Source organism: Schistocerca gregaria, chromosome X (genome assembly GCF_023897955.1).
Source record: "Schistocerca gregaria isolate iqSchGreg1 chromosome X, iqSchGreg1.2, whole genome shotgun sequence".
NCBI classification, from domain to species: domain Eukaryota; kingdom Metazoa; phylum Arthropoda; class Insecta; order Orthoptera; family Acrididae; genus Schistocerca; species Schistocerca gregaria.
Window position 1 is genome coordinate 216,733,878 of NC_064931.1, and position 23,901 is coordinate 216,757,778.

Consider the following 23,901-nt stretch of genomic DNA (forward strand, 5'->3'; position numbering starts at 1 on the left):
CTTTTATGTCTCTTATCTACTGTGCATTTTACATAGTTTTACCAAGCACTATTGCTCATAAAAGTGTAAAAAAGATTCTTTTCGGCTAAAGATGATAAACATTTCACACTGGATAGTAAATTCAGAACTGTTCCGTGAGATCATTGCTGTGTGTGCAACAGTTTATTTAGCAGACGCCTACTGCGACATAAAAGAAGTTTACATGTTATGGCACACATTTCTACATCTACATCCACATATATACTCCGCTAGCCACCAAGCAGTGTGTGGCGGATGGCACAATTCGCGCCAAAGTCATATATCCCACCCCTCTGTTCCACTCGCGAATCGCGTAAGGGAAAAACGACTGTTTAAACGCCTCAGTACGAGCTCTAATTTCTCTTATCTTTGAATAGTGATTATTGCGCGATTTGAAAGTTGGTGGTAATAATATATGCTCTACATCCTCGGCGAAGATCGGATTTTAGAATTTAGTGAGCAGCCCATTCCGTTTAGCGCTCGTCTATCTGCAAGTGCGTCCCTCTTCAAACTTTCTGTGAGATCCGTAATGCTCTCACGATGGCTAAATAAACCAGTCACGAATCTTGCCGCTCTTCTTTGGACCTTCTCAATCTCTTGGATCAGGCCCAACTGGTAAGGGTTCCATACAGACGAACAATCCTCTGACTGGACGAACTAAGGTATTGTAAGCAATTTCCTTAGTTGAAGGACTGCATCGCTTCAAGATTCTACCAATAAACCGCAATCTAGAGTTCGCCCTACCCGTTACTTGTGTAATCTGATCGTTCCACTTGAGATCATTTCTAATAGTCACATCCAGATACTTGTCGGATGTTACCGCTTCCAAGGACCTGGCATTTATTTTGTACTCGTACTTTAATGAGGATTTTCGCTTTGTTATACGTTGTAGGTTACACTTATTAATATTGAGAGATAACTGCCAGTCATTACACCACGCACTTATTTTCTGCAAATCCTCCTTGATTTGTTCACAACTTTCGTATGATATAACTTTCCTGTAGACTACAGCATCATCGGCAAGCAGACTAATGCCTCTGTCAATACCATCAACCAAATCGTTTACGTAAATCGTAATAAGCAGCGGACCTATTTACACTGCCCTGGGGCACACTTGATGTTACGCTTGTTTCTGTTGAAATCTCCCCATTCAGGACGACACAATGCTCTCTGTCTGTTAGAAAACTTTACATCGAACCACTTATGTCATCGGATACACCGTAAGCGCGCACGTTTTGGAGCAAGCGACAGCGCGGAACGGAGTCGAACGCCTTTTGAAAGTCGACGAATATGGCATCAACCTGGGAGCCGGTATCTAGAGCCTGTTATATATCATGCACAAAGAGGACCAGCTGTGTCTCGCATGAACGCTGTTTCCTCATACCGTTCTGGTTTCTGCAGATGAGCTTCTCATAGTCTAGAAAGGTCATTATGTCTGAACACAAAATATGTTCCATGAGTCTACAACAAATCGATGTCAGTGAAATTAGCTGGTAATTATGTGCATCCGATTATCTACCCTTTTTATAGGTTGCTACGACCTGGGCCTTCTTCCAGTCCCGTGGAATTTTTCGCTGTTCCAATGATCTCTGATAGATGATATTTGTAGCATGGTCAACAAAAAATCTTACGGGGATACCGTCAGGGCCAGATGCCTTCCCGGCGTCTAAGGATCTTGTTTTACAGTCGCTGATACGCTAAACACTATGTCAGCTATCCTTGCGTTTCTTCGATAATTGAAAGGGGGAATGGTGCTGCATTCCTCTACCATAAACGAATTTTTGAAAACTAGGTTTAGAATTTCGGCCTTCTGTTTATCATCATCTGTTACGTTACCGTACTGTCAGCAAGAGAAGGTATTGAATTATTTGTAGCGTACGACCGAAATTTTTGGGGTAATTTTTAAAAACTGCTGATAAAATATTGTTTTCAAATTCGTTAAAAGAATCTCTCACTGACCTTTTGACAGCTGCTTTCATTTCTCATAATTTCTGTGTGTCAGAGGAGCAGTGAGTGCGTTTAAACCGACTGTGCAAAATTCTCTGCTTTCTCAGCAACTTCCTAATATGTTTGTTGTACCAAGGTGGATCTTTTGCCTCCCCTATATTTTTGCTACGCACGTATTTCTCTAGAGCGTGATGGAAAATACCTTTAAATTCCGACCAAAGATGCTCAATATCTTTGTGACACGCGGTGAGTACTTGGGGAGCTGAGTATGAAGATATTCATTAATGACAGTTTTATTTGCATTGCAAACAAGAAAAACCTACGCTGTTCCTTTCGTATTTTGCAACCTCCACTGTCATAGAAGCCACAATGACATTATGGTCGCTAATACCTTCTTTTAGATTAACTTCCTCAAAAAGATCAGGTCTGTTTGTCGCCAAGATATCTATTATGTTTCCATCTCAAGTGGGTTTTCTAACCAATTGCTCAAGGTTATATGTTGATAGCGCTCCTTGAATAACTTCACACGAGTCTTTTCTTCTGCCTCCTGTGATAAACGAGTAATTTTTCCAGTCAATGGACGCCAGATTAAAGTCTCCACCTATAATTAATGGATAATTTTCACATTTATTTGCTATGTACTCAAGGATTTTTCTGAAACGTTCTGCCACGTTTGTTACGGATGCTAGTGGTCTATAAAAACATGCTAATACAATGGTCACTCCTTATTTGAATGGCAACTTTATCCGGACTATTTCACAGTCCGATCCAGTATCGACCTAAACTGCGGTTTAAACAGCTTTTAACTGCAATGAACACACCACCTCCCATAGCATCATTTCTATCCTTCCTAAACATTGTCCAAACGAGTTCACAATTTTACTGCAATTTATGTCTGGTTTCAACCAGCTTTCGATACCTAATACTCTCTCCCAGAGAGTACTAGGGTATCTTGTTACAGACACTTCGACAATTTGCTAACATGAGATTTAGCATATTTAAATCGTTTAGAATGACCTTGCGGTGCAGCACGTTACTTTTTACCGGCCTGCCAGTGTCCAGCAATGTTCATTTGTCTAGCTGTAGTAGAAAATACTAGATCACTGCTGTCTATTGCAGGTCCCAGCATACATAGAATTTTCCGGTAAACGGGATCAGGATAGCTTCTGAAATAAATGTTTTAACTTGGTAACGTAAATTCTCAGGTGTATTTTTACGATAAAGATCACACACAGTTAATACTGCCAAGTCCGTACTAAGTGGCAACACAATGTGAAGTTCACATGCACACCACAATCACACACGTAGCCAGTTTATGGTATTTACACACGTTACCGAAGTTAATAGACTTCAATGGATCGTTTAGTTATGAAAATGCTAGCTCAAATGTTGTGCACTCTGCTCAACACGTAATACCTGTTCCAGTCTTAGATCACACAACACGCCACACGATTTTAACTAATAGTCAAAAGCAATAATTTTGATATTCCGTCCGAAATTCCACGCGAATTACACTATACAGTTCACTTAAATACACGTTGTACTACTTCGCGAACTCATAATTAGCATTTTTCCGTGATTTTACAGTAGTTACGTCGGAGCTGCTTTCAATGAGATGTTACTAGTTCGAACCCTCAGCCCTGACCCCCCTACATCACACCAAAGGCTTTGTTCCGAGCATAGATTGGCGCAAGTCTACATTTTTCTGATTGGCTGATATCACAAACAGCAAATCAGGTTGCAGTATTATCCCGCGCTAACCAGTGCTTTTACTTCAATGACCAATCATAGTAAAAAATTACTTTCTATGGCAATTGCTAAATAAATAAATTTAGACAAGTATCAAATATAAAATTATTCCTTCTGAAATTACCGATTAATTTGTGTTCTACTCACGTTTTTTTAGTACCACAAACTGACTGCACATTTAATTATACTATACCCTCTGTATAGTTTAACTGGTAATTCGTGAATAAACAAAACAATTTTCATTTAGTTTTGTTCTTCTTCACTCATACAACACTCACACTGCTAATTACTACACATATAAAACAATCATAATTATCAAATACATTAAATATTAATCAAATATAACTTTACAACATTGTTTTGACTATGACTACTAGCACTGTCCATCAACTGCTGACCTCTGCCGCCTACTAGTACAACTATGTGCAGCTCTGTAACTCAGGTCCGTGTCAGCTGGTGACATCTGTCGATGACTCATGCCTATAACGATATCGTCTTAATAAGTGACAGTAGCGATGTAAAGGTGCTACGCCTCAATCTGATTAGGCGAACTAACAATTTTTACAGTTGGCGCACCCATGTCAGTGACATGAACTGGTAATTTTTCAGGCCAATGGTTTGTTTCCCGTGGGGAGGAATCTAATCTAAATAACCGCCATGTGCACGCCACAAGTACTATTCTACCCATGTAGCTTCTTCCTGTGTGTAGTGCACCCCTGATCTATCAAGGGGCGTCCTACAACCTTCTACCCCATAGCGTAGGTCGATGAATCTACAACCATTTATATCACGAAGTCGATGTAGCCTGTCCACTCTGCTCCAAATCAGAGAACCCCGGCCAACTCTGGGTACGATGCTGCAAATCGTCAGCTTGGCTTCCACACCTCGAGAGATGGAGGCCGCCTTCGCCAATTTAGCCAGCCGCCAAAAGGACCGAAGGAGTTCCTCCGAACCCCGACGACTGACATCGTTAGTGCCGACATGTGCCATAATCTGTAGCTGGCTGCACCCCACATGCTAGATAGCCCCCGGCAGAGCCTCTTCCACATCCCGGACAAGGACCCCTGGGAAGCACACCGTGTGAACGTTGGACTTCTTCCCCGCCCTAGTCACTATGTACCTGAGGGGCTCCATGACCTGCCTAACATTGGAGCTCCCAATAACTAACAAACCGGTATCTCCACGTGCTTGTCCGGACCTTGCTGAAGAAGCGGCCACTATCCTGGCAGAAGGTCCATTCTGATCCGGCTCAGCCTCCACCCCAGCATCGATAGCACACTGACTCTAATACCAAAGTGCTTGGGACTTGGCAGGAGTCTGCGTCCCCCATGCAGCCTTCGCCTTGAGGTTCGAGATCTCTACACAGTCTCCCACCCACAGTGAGGTCAGAGTGAGCCGGCTGGGTCAGTCGCACCTGAGGTTGGCTCAGTCACAGAGAGCTGTGACATCCCCCCCCCTCCCCTGCACATCTAGTACAGCAGAGGCTGCCCCAGGCACCCCATCCCCAGCGCATCTCAAAAAATTGGTTCAAATGGCTCTGAGCACTATGGGACTTAACATCTGTGGTCATCAGTCCCCTAGAGCTTAGAACTACTTAAACCTAACTACCCTAAGGACATCTCACACATCCATGCCCAAGGCAGGATTCGAACCTGGGACCGTAGCGTTCACGCCTGCATCTCAAGGTGGCACTCTGGAACCCGTTGACTGTGGCCAAAAATGCTTCCAGCTGCGTTTGGACTGTGGCCAGCTCCTCCTTCTTCCGCACACCACAGACACAGTCCTTATCCTTCTGGCTAATATGTTGTATACACTCCTGGAAATGGAAAAAATAACACATTGACACCGGTGTGTCAGACCCACCATACTTGCTCCGGACACTGCGAGAGGGATGTACAAGCAATGATCACACGCACGGCACAGCAGACACACCAGGAACTGCGGTGTTGGCCGTCGAATGGCGCTAGCTGCGCAGCATTTGTGCACCGCCGCCGTCTGTGTCAGCCAGTTTGCCGTGGCATACGGAGCTCCATCGCAGTCTTTAACACTGGTAGCATGCCGCGAAGCGTCGACGTGAACCGTATGTGCAGTTGACGGACTTTGAGCGAGGGCGTATAGTGGGCATGCGGGAGGCCGGGTGGACGTACCGCCGAATTGCTCAACACGTGGGGCGTGAGGTCTCCACAGTACATCGATGTTGTCGCCAGTGGTCGGCGGAAGGTGCACGTGCCCGTCGACCTGGGACCGGACCGCAGCGACGCACGGATGCACGCCAAGACCGTAGGATCCTACGCAGTGCCGTAGGGGACCACACCGCCACTTCCCAGCAAATTAGGGACACTGTTGCTCCTGGGGTATCGGCGAGGACCATTCGCAACCGTCTCCATGAAGCTGGGCTACGGTCCCGCACACCGTTAGGCCGTCTTCCGCTCACGCCCCAACATCGTGCAGCCCGCCTCCAGTGGTGTCGCGACAGGCGTGAATGGAGGGACGAATGGAGACGTGTCGTCTTCAGCGATGAGAGTCGCTTCTGCCTTGGTGCCAATGATGGTCGCATGCGTGTTTGGCGCCGTGCAGGTGAGCGCCACAATCAGGACTGCATACGACCGAGGCACACAGGGCCAACACCCGGCGTCATGGTGTGGGGAGCGATCTCCTACACTGGCCGTACACCTCTGGTGATCGTCGAGGGGACACTGAATAGTGCACGGTACATGCAAACCGTCATCGAACCCATCGTTCTACCATTCCTAGACCGGCAAGCGAACTTGCTGTTCCAACAGGACGATGCACGTCCGCATGTATCCCGTGCCACCCAACGTGCTCTAGAAGGTGTACGTCAACTACCCTGGCCAGCAAGGTCTCCGGATCTGTCCCCCATTGAGCATGTTTGGGACTGGATGAAGCGTCGTCTCACGCGGTCTGCACGTCCAGCACGAACGCTGGTCCAACTGAGGCGCCAGGTGGAAATGGCATGGCAAGCCGTTCCACAGGACTACATCCAGCATCTCTACGATAGTCTCCATGGGAGAATAGCAGCCTGCATTGCTGCAAAAGGTGGATATACACTGTACTAGTGCCGACAATGTGCATGCTCTGTTGCCTGTGTCTATGTGCCTGTGGTTCTGTCAGTGTGATCATGTGATGTATCTGACCCCAGGAATGTGTCAATAAAGTTTCCCCTTCCTGGGACAATGAATTCACGGTGTTCTTATTTCAATTTCCAGGAGTGTATTATAAGAAGCTTAAGAAAACGTACTGCCACACAAGCATGAGGGCTTGGTGAGAGATTTCACCTGATGTCATGCAGCCCACATAACATGAATGTCATGCATTTCCTTCTTCATGACAATTCTCGGCCACACTCTGCAGGTGCAATGAAGATGTTCATGCAGCATTTTCGATGGGATGTATTTGGTCACCCATAATACAGCCAGTAATTGGATCCCTCTGAGTTTCGTCTCTGATGAAATGAACCTCTGGCACAGACAAAGAACTGTGGACCAGCGTAGAGAATTGGCAGAAAGCATAGGTCGCTGTCTTCTATGAAAAGGGTATCGGAATGTTGGCACGACGCTGCGACAGATTTCTAAGTTGAAGCAGCAACTATGTAGAGAAGTAGCTGAACGGTGTAGCTAACTGTTGCTAATAAAACAGTTTTTATTTGGACTGTCGTTTACATTTTGTGACTGATTGTAATTTACTTTCCGAATAGACTTGGTATTTTGTTCAACAAGTACTGGCATTGCAACAGGTGGCAAGAAAATGAATTACCTGATTGGGGCCACCGACATAACTTGTTACACTTTCTGTAATTCTGTACGCTTTTCTAAAAGTCTATCCCCTCTCCCACCATGCAAGGGATTTGTCCAGTGACAAATACGGGGCTGCAATTCCTGGATGGATCCTCACTGCTGTTGCTGTTGAGAGCTCTCAGTATGTATTCATTCATCTATAATTATTATTATTAGTATTATTATTACTATTATGAGTGGATGACATCAGACGTACGGGTTTGTTATAGTTACAGTGCTAACATGGCTACAACTGGACCAGGATAAGGAGGTGTTCCAGATGTCATAATAGCCACAACAAGCTGCAGCGCAATGGGACATAGAGGTGTTTCACACAACATAACAGCACAAGCAGCAACAGTCCACACTTGTATACAGCAGTCAGGAGGAACAGTGTTGTAAAACAATATTGATGTGCTTGTACAGGGTGTTTCAAAAATGGCCGGTATATTTGAAACGGCAATAGAAACTAAACGAGCAGCGATAGAAATACACCGTTTGTTGCAATATGCTTGGGACAACAGTACATTTTCAGGCGCACAAACTTTCGAAATTACAGTGGTTACAATTTTCAACAAGAAATGGCGCTGCAAGTGATGTGAAAGATATAGAAGACAACGCTGTCTGTGGGTGCACCATTCTGTACGTCGTCTTTCTGCTGTAAGCGTGTGCTGTGGACAACATGGGTTATTCCTTAGAACAGAGGATTTTTCTGGTGTAGGAATTCCACCGCCTAGAACACAGTGTTGTTGCAACAAGACCAAGTTTTCAATGGAGGTTTAATGTAACCAAAGGACCGAAAAGCGATACAATAAAGGATCTCTTTGAAAAATTTCAACGGACTGGGAACATGACGGATGAACGTGGTGGAAAGATAGGGCGACCGCGTACGGCAACCACAGAGGGCAACGCGCAACTAGTGCAGCAGGTGATCCAACAGCGGCCTCGGGTTTCCGTTCGCCGTGTTGCACCTGCGGTCCAAATGACGCCAACGTCCACGTATCGTCTCATGCGCCAGAGTTTACACCTCTATCCATACAAAATTCAAACGCGGCAACTCCTCAGCGCCGTTACCATTGCTGTACGAGAGACATTCGCTAACGATATAGTGCACAGGATTGATGACGGCGATATGCACGTGGGCAGCATTTGGTTTACTGACGAAGCTTGTTTTTACCTGGATGGCTTCATCAATAAACAGAACTGGCGCATATGGGGAACCGAAAAGCCCCATGTTGCAGTCCCATCGTCCCTGCATCCTCAAAAAGTACTGGTCTAGGCCGCCATTTCTTCCAAAGGAATCAGTGGCCCATTTTTCAGATCCGAAACAATTACTGCATCACGCTATCTGGACATTCTTCGTGAATTTGTGGCGGTACAAACTGCCTTAGACGACACTGCGAACACCTCGTGGTTTATGCAAGATGGTGCCCGGACACATCGGACGGCCGACATCTTTAATTTCCTGAATGAATATTTCGATGATCGTGTGATTGCTTTGGGCTATCCGAAACATACAGGAGGCGGCGTGGATTGGCCTCCCTATTCGCCAGACATGAACCCCTGTGACTTCTTTCTGTGGGGACACTTGAAAGACCAGGTGTACCGCCAGAATCCAGAAACAATTGAACAGCTAAAGCAGTACATCTCATCTGCATGTGAAGCCATTCCGCCAGACACATTGTCAAAGGTTTCGGGTAATTTCATTCAGAGACTATGCCATATTATTGCTATGCATGGTGGATATGTGGAAAATATCGTACTGTAGAGTTTCCCAGACCGCAGCGCCATCTGTTGTTGACAATTGTAACTACTGTAATTTCGAAAGTTTGTCTGCCTGAAAATGTACTGTTGTCCCACGCATATTGCAACAAACGGTATATTTCTATGGCTGCCCGTTTAGTTTGTATTGCCGTTTCAAATATACCTGTCATTTTTTAATCACCCTGAATTATTCTGATGACAATGCACTACTGCGATCACAGCCGTTACGAAATACGTCAGATGAATTCGCAACTGCAAATAATGACTACCATCAGCTGTAGAATGAAATGACGACCAGACGCAAACTTCCATATGTCGTCAACCACAGGGCGATCGCTCGCGATAAGCAGGAGATCCGGGTTCGAGTCCCGGTCCGGCACAAATTTTCATTGTCGTCATTCCATTCTACAGCTGATGGTAGTCATTATCCGCAATTGCGAATTCATCTAACGTGTTGTAAAACTGTCGCATTGTAAATAAATATGATCTTCAAGGAACTTGCCTTTTATTTAGAACCCAGTCGATAAATAACAACGCACACGCACAAAACCACACACACACACACACACACACACACACACACACACACACACACACACACACACACACACTTGTCGTTTATAAAGTGTTAACGGTTGAACTGTCTCTAAGAATGGGAGTGTAGCACTGATGATGGTATCACAACACATTAATGTAGGGAGTGTTCATTGACAAATAGGACTAATGTAGGGAGTTTTCATTGACAGATATGTCTAATGCGAGAGACACGGCACCATATTTGTGATGATGTAACAATAATAACAACAATTGCTTTAGATGTCTAAAAATGTATCGCCGAGCAGATGCTATATACTGCTCGTTCTGTAAATGCATTGCCTTACACTTTGTGTCACTGAAGCTATTGCTGCATGCTTGTGGTATGATATTTAGTACTCAGCTTGTCATAACATATTGGTAACGTTTAGAATACTTCCCTGACTCAAAAAAATTCTTGGAATCTGCAACATTCACATAATTGCATAGTTTCCTGTTAAAAAATCTTTAGCAATTCGTGTCTATAACAGGAACTTTTGCAATGTATGCTTGGGTAATCGCCTCTATAATATCCATGACACACCAGTGTTACAAATTAATGACTGTATTCAATGATGCTATAGTGCCGTCAACTTTGATGACGATGAACTGGCAGAAGAAGTCAGTGTCATCGTTAAAAAAGTCGCGAATGGTATATGTTGAATGTGATCAATAAATAGTTCACCCTCTTGTGAGAGAACCGTCGTAGAGTAGAGATGTCAAAATTCCCTAACGCCATGCTGTGTAATTATTAGCGCTGATGGCAACGAATAATAACGTGGACGAAAAACAAATATGCACAACTAATAGCTTGCTCCCTTTTTTCCGTGCAGGTGAGGTGAAGTCGTTTCGCAGTAGCCATCTGACGTGTAAATAATGCTGTTCAGTCTGTTCTACAGCTTAAACAGCAGTGCCTGGAAGTCTGTCAGTATGACATCTAATCGAGAGTTCTAGTCAGTTGCGGAATTCGAAAACCCTCCATTTAATGATAGCAAACTAATATTACCCATAAATGAAGGGCCTCTATTGTGTGATGAGTCAATGAAGTGCACGCATCTACAGTAGCAGACATTTAAAATTCTAATGTACACAGCCTATGCAATACGAAATGAGCTAGAGTGTCGACTAAGGTGGCAGCCATATATCAACTGAGTCTATCGGATGTTGTGGAGCAATCTACAAAGTCTCCCCTCACTAGAATAAACCACCGCTCAACTCTACAATTCATGCTGTGCATCAGTGAATGAGGAAAGGCGTGAATAAACTTTGCCAGATATTGGTTCAGAGCTACAATATCATATAAGTTTCTTTGCCAACCGAGCTTTATGTAAAAGTTTATAAATAAAAAACAGGTTTAAGAACTGTAAGTGTCATTTATTCCTCTATCTGACCTGTATATGCTAATGTAAGAGAGCAAACGTCGCAATGACCGAGTGTACGAAACAAACTTTTCCACAAGGATTTTGTAGTGAGCTATTGGTCCTCCAAAGATACCGGAAACCTGGAGAAGAAGAGGAATGGCTCGCTACATATTGATAACATAGGTCCTTTGGGTGTCAGACTATGAGAATGCAGGCAGGGCTAATCTAATTTTGTTACTGTTAACACATCCTGTAGGCATTATCTTCGAACGTGTATATATATTTTCAAAAACCCTGTTTCAACCCAAATATTAACTATTACAGGAGATATGACATAGTATGAAGGAGATAATCTACCAGACACTAGCAAAAGCAGTGATATTCCATCGACTAAGAAAGGGAAACCAAACATTGTATTCACATTTTATGACATCGCAGTGGAAAATCAGGATACAGTGAGTAAATATTTTTGTTTCAACCATCGTATGAAAACCGATGTCTTTCATTTGAGCCACACATATTCCAGTCTTCCAGAGCAGTTTGAAATGGAAAATGCGGGTCTTATTTTCATATTCGACCACGACATACAAATTTAAAACCATTTACGACGTACATGTAGGAACTGACATGGTGTGTAATGAATCTGTTAACGTATGTTCTGATTGCTGCAATCGCACGCAGTACACCTTTCTGATTGTTGAAAAAATGTGTAAAATGAATGACGGCCGATAGGAATGAAACTACCAGGAGTTTCTACTTAAAAGGCACTGTACCAATACACAATGTTTTCTACTTACTGTAGACTATTTGACAAATTTGCACGTGTGTTACAGACATGGGCCGAGGGCGCAAAACACCTGCATCTATACATTTATAGTAAAATAGAGACAGTCAGTGCAAGAGTGATGGAAGTAGAAACTCTTATCGAGGCAGTAGCTAGAAGAGATGATACACAGATTGACAGAACTGAAGTAGTCAATGTAATACCAATTGATGCACTTCGTTTTATGCAGACAATATCTAAGAGAGTTGCATCCTATCGCCACCAGTTGTCTCAGAGTAAATATAAGTTGTATCCCATGACAAAATCATGACGACAACCAAGTGTAAAGTTACTAAAGTGCAGAAAGCTATTCAACAAAAATCACGATTGTTAAAATTAGGGCATTTTCAGGGAAATCAGTCTCTCTCGGAAACACGTAAACTAGTAACTGAAACTGTAAGAAGGTTCTCACACAATATGGATGGAGGTGGAAAGGAAGAAGAAGTGTATTCCTGATGTCATTCATCGTCACATTATAGTGTGTGACACAGAACACGTGGATTCAGCAGGAAGACATCATATATTTCAGGTAATCACCACATAAGTTTAACCGAGAATAAAATACATGTGGCGAATAAGGAATTTGGAAGAACGCCTGGTTCGTTATAGCTAATATACTGCGAGACTCGATCCGTTCATAGAGTAACTTCTACCTTAGACAGGTTTCCACAGTCGCATCTGACGTGTTTAGCCCCATAATAGACCTCTGTTCAAGGTACAATACAAATGAATAAAGTTGCATAATGAATTTTTGAAAAATGTTATCTAGTGCTAAGGACCTTCAGCAATGTCTGTGTAAAATGAATGACGGCCGATAGAAATGAAACTACCAGGAGTTTCTACATAAAAGGCACTGTACCAATACACAATGTTCTCTACTTACTGTAGACTATGGACAAATTTGCACGTGTGTGCCTTTAATTCTTCTCTAACTTTTACTGAATTTTCCGTAGATGCTTGGCAGAACATAATAATAATAATATTAAAGAGGTCATCTTTCTGGGACTGTGTTGTTAAGGAGGCCATACGTATCCGTACGGCGGACCATCTTATCAACAGGGATGCAAGCTTTCAACTGAGCGCCGCCTGGAATCCTGCACTGGCTGCCATTAAATGAAAAAAGGGAAAACAAGAACTTCCGATTCATCACGTGACGCAACACGCTACTGAGATTTAGTTCAGCCTTTAACCGCAGGAGGGTCTAGCAGCACAGCCATTGCCCATAGGCCATAACGCACGAACGGATGGGCCCTCCGCGGCCCCCAGTAGGGGGCACCAGGAGCGCCGCTTTCCTCCAACTACGTGCGTCTTCCCGCGCACGCGTATTGCCTGCTTCCGGCATGATAAATTTCGACGACGCCGCGCAATTATTATGAGTCGCGCCTTTCTGCAGTGGCATCAGCAGCTACCACCATCTGATGATATCGAGCAGTTGCAGTGCGAATACCACAATACGATCCGGCGGCAAACCCGAGAACCGTATTTGCATCTTCATAATACTTGCGCGTTGTTCGAACCTACCACAAACAAACCTAGCAGCTCTTCCCTGAATTGTTTCGATGTCTTCCGTTAATCTGACCTGGAGCAGTACTAAAGAAGAAGTAGCACAAGCGTCCTATACAGGGTGTTACAAAAAGGTACGGCCAAACTTTCTGGAAACATTCCTCACACACAAAGAAAGAAAAAACGTTATGTGGAAATGTGTCCGGAAACCCTTACTTTCCATTCATCATGGAATGGAAACACACAGCAACAGAACGTACCAGCGTGACTTCAAACACTTTGTTACAGGAAATGTTCAAAATGTCCTCCGTTAGCGAGGATACATGCATCCACCCTCCGTCCCATGGAATCCCTGATGCGCTGATGCAGCCCTGGAGAATGGCGTGTTGTATCACAGCCGTCCACAGTACAGTCTCTACATTTGGTACCGGGGTTGCGTAGACAAGAGCTTTCAAATGCCCCCATAAATCAGGGTTGAGGTCAGGAGAGCGTGGAGGCCATGGAATTGGTCCGCCTCTACCAATCCATCGGTCACCGAATCTGTTGTTGAGAAGCGTACGAACACTTCGACTGAAATGTGCAGGAGCTCCATGGTGCATGAACGACATGTTGTGTCGTACTTCTAAAGGCACATGTTCTAGCAGCACAGGTAGAGTATCCCGTATGAAATCATGATAACGTGCTCCATTGAGCGTAGGTGGAAGAAACTAAAATGAGCTCTAACATGGAAATTAAGCGTTTCCGGTCACATGTCCACATAACATCTTTTCTTTATTTGTGTGTGAGGAATGTTTCCTGAAAGTTTGGCCGTACCTTTTTGTAACACCCTGTATATGATCTCCCATACAGATCAATCACACATTCCCAAAAGTCTTTCCACAAACCAGATTTGATTATTCGTCTTCTCTCCCACAATTCTCTCATACTCATTCCATTTTATATCGCTTTGCAACATTACAGCTAGATATTCGGAAAACATGACTGAGTTTGAGATTTGTGTCTCCTATTGTATAGCAAATTGTAAGCATTCATCCAGCTGTTGTGCTTTAATGGGAAGCCGAGGAGTTTCACTAATGCCTTGCTCCCTCAGCGTCTTATAACCTGCTCTATGAGAAACATATCTGGTTCAGAGTTCTTCTGTAATTCCCCTGTGTAGCAACTGCAGTTTCTTCACAACAGGACTGTGCGCAGCACTTTGGAAACTATACATATTTCCACCGGCCAAATCTGGCAAGTAAGACTTCTCAAACACAATCTTTTACTTCGAAATAAGCACTTAATCAGACATGTAGACCTTCTGCTTGTGTGGATCCACAATCGTAAGAGGACTGTATACTATATTAAGAAGACCATTATCATAGACATCAAGAGTTTCATATTAATTTTATGATGAGTAGATCCATTACAGTCACCAACAATTTTTGATAGAATATCTAGCAATTTGTAAGTCCTAAAGGATAAATATGGCATTCTGTTCGACTGTTCAGCAATACTAGCTTTCTACCCGAACGGTCTAAGGCGCTGCAGTCATAGACTGTGCCTCACAAGGGCTGAGAGCACCCCCTGGCCAACAGCGCTTGGCAGACCGGATGGTCACCCATCCAAGTGCTTGCCCAGCCCGACAACACTTAACTTCGGTGATCTGACGGGAACCGGTGTTACCACTGCGGCAAGGCCATTGGCATATATCCTCCCACTACCACTTTGAATTCATGTTACAAAATTCACATCCATGGTCGGTTTTTGAGGTTGTCGGCTCACTTATTCATTCCAGTCTGCAGCAGTTGTTCAGTGTCTGCGCAACATCCTTCCTCATACTCACCTTCACAGGCAGATCATGCAAATTGGGAATACGATTCTATGATCATTAAATGTGCCTGATACCTTTTTTTAATCATCATTATTCTCATGTGTCTATGAGATCAGACTGCTATAAATCATCCAGTCTGCGCATTATGACATATCTGCTTGGGAATATCTTACATACTTGCCTGTCGACCTCATGACCAATTGTCTCCATAAATATTACTTCATATATCTTTCTTGACAAGCTGACGCGATTGATATGCTTTTGTACGTGTGATCTGTATTCGTTGCGGCAGCTGATGTGGTGAGTAGTCATAACTGCTCTATAGTTTCGTTCGTGTCATCATAATATACTCTAATGAACAAAAAACACTGCACCCCGAAGGAGTTATCTGAATGGGATGGATATTGGAAGGTTCAAATGGCTCTGAGCACTATGGGACTTAACTTTGGAGGTCATCAGTCCCCTAGAACTTAGAACTACCTAAACCTAACTAACCTAAGGACGTCACACACATCCATTCCCGAGGCAGGATTCGAACGTGCGACCGTAGCTGCCGCGCGGTTCCAGACTGTAGCGCCTAGAACCGCTCGGCCACCCCGGCCGGCGATATTGGAAGATGTGACACTGATGTACAACCAAGCACATAACTACAATTTAAGAAAAATTGAATGATTTACTCAAGACAAAGAGATTCACAAACTGAGCAAATCAACAAAATGTTGGTACACCTCTCGTCCTTATGCAAGCAGTTATTCAACTTGGCATTGATTGATAAAGTTGTAGGATTTCCTAGAGGGATATCAAGCCAAATTGTTTCCAATTGCTGCTTTAGTTAATGAAAATCGTGAGTTAATTGGAGGGCCCTGTCCATACTGCTCCAAAAGTTCTCATATGGGGAGAGTCTGGAGATCTTGGTGACGAAGGTATGGTTTGGCAAGCATGAACACAATCAGTAGAAACTCTTTGTGTGTGCATGTGGGCATTATCTTGCTGAGATGTAAGCCCAGGATCTCTTACTACGAGAGACAATAAAACAAGACATAGAATATCATTGACAAACTGCCGTGCTGTAAGGTTCTCCGGATGACAACCAAAGGGGCTTTGCTATGTAGAGAAACAGCAGGTTGTCGGGCCATATAATGCTCGAAAACTATGTTGGTATACTTCCGCTGTCCGAGACGGCTCCAGGCACGTTTTTGGCCTGGAATCTTATTGTCTGGTGTAGTGTCCCACTTCGAACTGTACTGCAATGACCAGTGCAGAAGCGTCTGGAGACGACCTAGACGGAGGTGGGGAATCGATCTGCCTGTCGCCCGCCACACGGACTGACGGCCATGAGTGACAGTTTGGGGTGACGTTTGTTTTCCTAACAAGAATCCTTTGGTTTTTATCCACTGTACCTTTACAGCACTGCAGTATCTTGACGAAATTCTATGTCGGATCTTGTTGCACTTCAGGGCAAGGCAACTGGGCATACATTTCAGCAAGATAATGCATGCCCACACACAACGAGAGTTTCAACTGCTGCTCTTCATGTTTTCCAAACCCTATGTTGGCCAGCAAGGTCGCCAGATCTCTCCGAAGTTGTGAACGCATAGAGCACTATCGGTAGGGCCAAATAACCAGATCAGGTTTTCAACAATCCAGCATGCCAGTGGAACAGAATTTTTTCATGATATCCCTACGAAAGACATCCAACAAATATATTAATCAGTGCCAAACTGAATAACTGTTTGCGTAAGGGCCAGAGGTGGACCAACACATTATTGATTGGCTTAGTTTGCGAAGCTCTATCTCTTGAACAAATCATCCAATTTTTCTAAAATTGTTATCGTTTGTTTATTTGTACATGCACATCAGATTTACGGATGTCACTCAGTTCGGATAATCTCTTCATGGTGTGTATTTTTTCTTCTTTTATATATATACTCCAGAGGTAGATAGTTCAGATCCTAATGTGGGATTAATTATATTCCTGCATTCGTTACTGCTTGTTCCTTTCTTTCATCCTTATGTGGTGTTGCTTTTCCTGTGAACATTAGTTACACATGCATATTTCACCATAGGCTTCTATTTCGCTCGGGCGATATTTCTTGACGCTTGAAATTTTTAGGGATACTAGCTCTAACAGACCAGGTGAAATTCGTTACTCCCAACTTCTACTGCATTTTTCGTTAAACATATAGTGTGATTACCTAACGTATACGGTATCTTCCTGCTGCCCCCACATTGTTCTGTCTAACTCACTATCACTGTGGCAGTTAATGAAAACGGTAGTAAATCCTTCTTCCTCCCTGTTTCTTTTCTTCTTCTTCTTCTTCTTTTCCACTGCGTCCATAGTGTGAGAAAGTCTTTTCCGACTTTCAGTTACTGGTTTAAGCGTTTCTGATGATGATCTTATCGCAGGTGCCCTAATTTGAAGAATCGTAATTTCCATAAAATAAAATACAACACTTCAATAACTTTATGCTTTGTGGTCGACAATATTTTGCACACTAAGTTAGTTTTGTCATGGCATGTAACTTTTATATATTCTGAGACTATTGGTGGTGAGATGATGCTACTTCCTTAGGTAATGTCTGGATCAATCTAAGCACATTCAGTATTATTGCATTCACTTCTTCAAGTTTATCCTTGCACATCTCATTTTTTCTAGCTACTGGCTCTTCGATATTTTCCGGTTCCTTTATTTTTGCGTTGGTTGCCTCGATTCTTCTAGGAACATGTTGACGCATGTGTTTTGCACTCTCGGAACAAACGTTCAAAACATGAGCAAATTTGTCCAGAATCTAGAGTATACTGTTGCAATTGCATATTGGTTCACTATCTTTTATGAAGAAACTGCCGAAGGTTTCGTTTATATCGACCGTCATTCAATTTCATCACTTTATCAATAACAAAGTAGCCATATATCACATGATTCCAGTAATCAGCGCATTTGCTAACAAACTGTTTGAACGTCATGTCGGTTCCTACATACGCTTGGTAAATACGTTTTAAATTTTTGCCGTCCTGCTTGAAGGCACTAATAGGTACGCACTATCGCTTAGCAGCCGCTTTGGAATCCCTGATTTTGTCCGTCTCAAATAAAAGATATCGGCTGTAATATGATGGAGGAAAAAATATCATAAAATGTCATAAAAATGTCATAAAAGGTGAATACACTGTTCGGTTTTCCTTTGTCAGGTGGTAGAACACAGCTGCTTTTTCCGATTGTCTTGCATGTTATCAGTACGATGCCATTCCAAATTTCCTGCAATAATTGACCTCTGACATGAAGTATGCCTTTTGAAAATGTATACATACGTGCTAGAAGCGAATCCACTCAGTGTATGTTAACAGTGACAGGAAAAGATTAGTCTTTCCACCATCAGGTAGCCTGACAATGAAAGCACATATTTTGTCAGGAAGTACTGATCCATTCCTCTTCTTCTGCAGGTTACCGGTATCAGAGCACGACCAGTTGCTCACTACAAGATCCTTGTAACAATGTTGTTTCGTCTACTCGGTCATGGTGACAACCGCTCATTTACATTAGTACATATGTGTTTGAAACAGGAATAAATAACACCCATGTAGCACTTAGCTTTTTTTATTTACAAAGTCTTACGCATATCTGGATATGTAACCAAACTTAAATGAGATTGTAGATCTGTGCCTAAGTTCGGCAAACTTGATTCGTGTATTTCCGCCCACAACGATGAACAACATGAGTCGTAGAGTTGAGATATGATTTCTTCTGATATGTGTAGAGTTTAGCAAGCTAACTGCAGCAGATTACCCACAACGTCTCATATAATCGATACAAATACTACTGCCAACTTAGTTAACACTCTGTCATGTTGTATTGCACTGCACTGACTCATTAAATATTCGAAATCGTCTATGAACAATACTACTTTGATGTCACTAAATTGAGGTGTATTGAATAGCACAATCGGGTAGAACTTCTGGTTCTATATATTTACACTGACACACTTATAGTCACTGAGTTTTAAACTAGAGGTTAGACTAAACAGCATTAATTTCACGTCAGGTAGCTGCTGCAGCAAAGACTTCACTTGGCCTGAAAGGGACCAAAAAGAATTATTAGGCATATTTGTGTTTCGCCTACATTATTATACATCGCTATGAGTACTAATACTTATACTGCATCACGGGAGGGAATGTTGACATACATCTCGGCATTTTTACATTTGAAGATTGTGTCACAATGGATGAACTATTTATCGATTGCTGTCTGTATATAGGATGTCGCAGAAATGTTGCTGCAAGCTTCGAGTGGTTGTAAAGGGTGTTTGAGGAACAAATTGAGGATAGGAACTCATTTCCAGAAATGTAATACATTGATGTCCGCTGCTCGTGGTCTCGCGGTAGCGTCCTTGCTTCCCGAGCACGGGGTCCAGGGTCGATTCCCGGTGGGGTCAGGGATTTTTCCTGCCTCGAGATGATTGGGTGTCGTTGTGTCGTCTTCATCATCATCATCATTCATCCCCATTACGGTAGGAGGAAGGCAATGGCAAACCACCTCCACTAGTATGGCGGTGCGGGTCTCCCGCATCGTTCCCCTACGCTCCGTCATGGAGTATGGGACTTCATCATCATCATCAATACATTGACGCTACAGAGGGCACACCTTGTAGCCGCCGAAATCTGCCACTAGGCCACCCCTTCAGCAGGAAACATGACTTTGGACGCTGACGGATCAGTGGCTGAAAATCTCTTATTGTTGTTTGCTATTCACTGATCACGACCGATTGCTACGATCGCCAGTGGAGAAGATGGATCTAAAAATAGTTCAAATGGCTCTGACCACTATGGGACTTAACATCTGTCATCAGTCCCCTGGAACTTAGAACTACTTAAACCTAACTAATCTAAGGACATCACACACATCCATGCCCGAGGCAGGATTCGAACCTGCGACCGTAGCGGTCACGCGGTTTCAGACTGAAGCGCCTAGAACTGCTCGGCCACACCGGCCGGCAAGAGGGATCTAGCTGCTGTGTAGAAATGCCTTGTCTCCTATGAGTATGATGCTCTTTCGCCATGGTGAATGACGGTTTCAGACTTGGGTTTCCATCTAGAATTATTTTTCTTCTGTATACCGAAAAACACTAGTGATTTGGGAAGGTTCGAGGTGAGAAATGATCTGCTTATAGAAACTCGTGTCCAAAGCCGTCATGCACTGAGGCAGCAGAGCATTGCATTCCCTTCATAAGATAAAAAGCCTCTCTACGCAGCAGCTAGCTCCATTTTCTCCACTGGTGGTCGTGACAATTAGTCAGCATTGCAAACCGTTCTGCCTGCGGTCCATCAGCATACAAAGTAACGCTTACTGCCAAAGTGGTCGGCTAACACAGGCATAGCCCCCTATATCTTCGACGCTATGTAGCGTCGATGGATGACGGTTTTCGACACAAGTTCCTGTGGCCGATCTGTTCCTCAAGACATCCTCTACTACCCGTCGACGTCTGTCGCAACATTTCTGGGACACCCTATATACTATTCACGAATTTTTCAAAAAAGTATTTGACTAACATCTCCTACCAGTTCATCATCATTAAAATGATTAAGTTTATTATAACCTTGAGTCCAAATGCAGAACTATGATGCTCATTGCCACATTATATTACATGCTAAGACTACTGAAGGGTGTTTGAATAGTCATTAATTCGCGAAACTGGTGTATCATAGATATTCTGGAACTAATTAACCATGTATACATCGTCACCTCAGAGTCAAAGTGTAAGGCAGTTCATTCACACAGCGTGCAGTGCATGACGTCTACTCGGTACTATGTTGGCATGGCAATTAAAGTTATTGTTGTTATTATTATTATTATTATAACATCACAAGCATTTTGCAGTGTCCCCAACATTAGTCATAACTATCAGTGAAAACACCCTACATCCACCTAATATACACTACTGGAAATGGAAAAAAGAACACATTGATACTGGTGTGTCAGACCCACTATACTTTCTCCGGACACTGCGAGAGGGATGTACAAGCAATGATCACACGCATGGCATAGCGGACACATCAGGAACCGCGGTGTTGGTCGTCGAATGGCGCTAGCTGCGCAGCATTTGTGCACCGCCGCCGTCAGTGTCAGCCAGTTTGCCGTGGCATACGGAGCTCCATCGCAGTCTTTAACACTGGTAGCATGCCGCGACAGCGTGGAAGTGAACCGTATGTGCAGTTGACGGACTTTGAGCGAGGGCGTATAGTGGGCATGCGGGAGGCCGGGTGGACGTACCGCCGAATTGCTCAACACGTGGGGCGTGAGGTCTCCACAGTACATCGATGTTGTCGCCAGTGGTCGGCGGAAGGTGCACGTGTCCGTCGACCTGGGACCGGACCGCAGCGACGCACGGATGCACGCCAAGACCGTAGGATCCTACGCAGTGCCGTAGGGGACCGCACCGCCACTTCCCAGCAAATTAGGGACACTGTTGCTCCTGGGGTATCGGCGAGGACCATTCGCAACCGTCTCCATGAAGCTGGGCTACGGTCCCGCACACCGTTAGGCCGTCTTCCGCTCACGCCCCAACATCGTGCAGCCCGCCTCCAGTGTTGTCGCGACAGGCGTGAATGGAGGGACGAATGGAGACGTGTCGTCTTCAGCGATGAGAGTCGCTTCTGTCTTGGTGCCAATGATGGTCGTATGCGTGTTTGGCGCCGTGCAGGTGAGCGCCACAATCAGGACTGCATACGACCGAGGCACACAGAGCCAACACCCGGCATCATGGTGTGGGGAGCGATCTCCTACACTGGCCGTAGACCTCTGGTGATCGTCGAGGGGACACTGAATAGTGCACGGTAAATCCAAACCGTCATGGAACCCATCGTTCTACCATTCCTAGACCGGCAAGGGAACTTGCTGTTCCAACAGGACAATGCACGTCCGCATGTATCCCTTGCCACCCAACGTGCTCTAGAAGGTGTAAGTCAACTACCCTGGCCAGCAAGATCTCCGGATCTGTCCCCCATTGAGCATGTTTGGGACTGGATGAAGCGTCGTCTCATGCGGTCTGCACGTCCAGCACGAACGCTGGTCCAACTGAGGCGCCAGGTGGAAATGGCATGGCAAGCCGTTCCACAGGACTACATCCAGCATCTCTACGATCGTCTCCATGGGAGAATAGCAGCCTGCATTGCTGCGGAAAGTGGAAAATACACTGTACTAGTGCCGACATTGTGCATGCTCTGTTGCCTGTGTCTATGTGCCTGTGGTTCTGTCAGTGTGATCATGTGATGTATCTGACCCCAGGAATGTGTCAATAAAGTTTCCCCTTCCTGGGACAATGAATTCACGGTGTTCTTATTTCAATTTCCAGGAGTGTACTACCGTCATCAGCAAGGCTCTCCCATACTTACAGACAGTTTAGCTTTTGACACTTTATAAATTGCAAGTATGTGTGATGTTATTGATTGCTTTGTATGAAAGTAAAAATCTATTTTTGTACCACATATTTACACTATATGATCAAAAGTATCCGGACAACCCTTAAAAAAATACTTTTTTCATATTAGGCGCATTGTGCTCCCACGTATTGCCAGGTACTTCATATTAGCGACCTCAGTAACCATTAGACATCGTGAGAGAGCAGAATGGGGCTCTCCGCGGAACAAACGGACTTTGAACGTGGTCGGGTGATTGTCTGTCACTTGGGTCATATGTCTGTACGCGAGGTTTCCAACAGTTCTAAACATCCCTAGGTATACTGCGTGCGATGTGATAGTGAAGTGGAAACGTGAAGGGACACGTACAGTACAAAAGCGTACAGGCCGACCTCGTCTGTTGACTGACAGGGTCCCCCGACAGTTGAAGAGGGTCGTAATGTGTAAAAGGCAGACATCTATCCAGACCATCACACAGGAATTCCAAACTGCATCAGAATCCGCTGCAAGTGCTCTGACAGTTAGGCGGGATGTGAGAAAACTTGGATTTCATGGTCGAGCGGCTACTCATGAGCCACACATCACGCCAGTAAATGCCAAACGACGCCTCGCTTGGTGTAAGGAGCGTAAACAGTGGACGACTGAACAGTAGGAAAACGTTGTGTGGAGTGACGAATCACGGTATATAATGTGGCGATCCAATGGCAGCGTGTGAGTATGGCGAATGCCCGGTGAAAGTCATCTGCCAGTGTGTGTAGTGCGAACAGTACCATTCGGAGGTGGTGGTGTTATGGTGTGATCGTGTTTGTCATGGATGGGCGTTGTACCACTTGTTGTTTTGCGTCGCAAGATCACAGCACAGGCCTACATTCATGTTATAAGCACCTTCTTGTTTCCTACTGTTGAAGAGCAATTCGAGGATGACGATTGCATCTTTCAACACGATCGAGCACCTGTTCATAATGAACGGCCTGTGGCGGAGTGGTTAAACGACAGTAACGTCTCTTTAATGGACTGGCCTGCACCGAGTCCTGACCTGAATCCTATAGAACACCTTTGGGATGTTTTGAAACCACGACTTCGTGCCAAGCCTCACCGACTGACATCGATACCTCTCCTCAGTGCAGCACTCCGTGAAGAATGGCTGCTATT

The 23,901-nt window shown here is 44.3% G+C and overlaps 1 protein-coding gene and 1 pseudogene across 1 annotated transcript in view; one reads left to right on the plus strand and one right to left on the minus strand.

Moving 5' to 3' along the window:
• LOC126298888 (rho GTPase-activating protein 45-like) overlaps positions 1-23,901 on the plus strand; it is a 610,977-nt gene that overhangs the window by 375,284 nt on the left and 211,792 nt on the right. The gene's annotated exons all lie outside the window — the stretch shown is intronic.
• LOC126299635 (5S ribosomal RNA) lies at positions 15,098-15,215 on the minus strand (annotated as a pseudogene).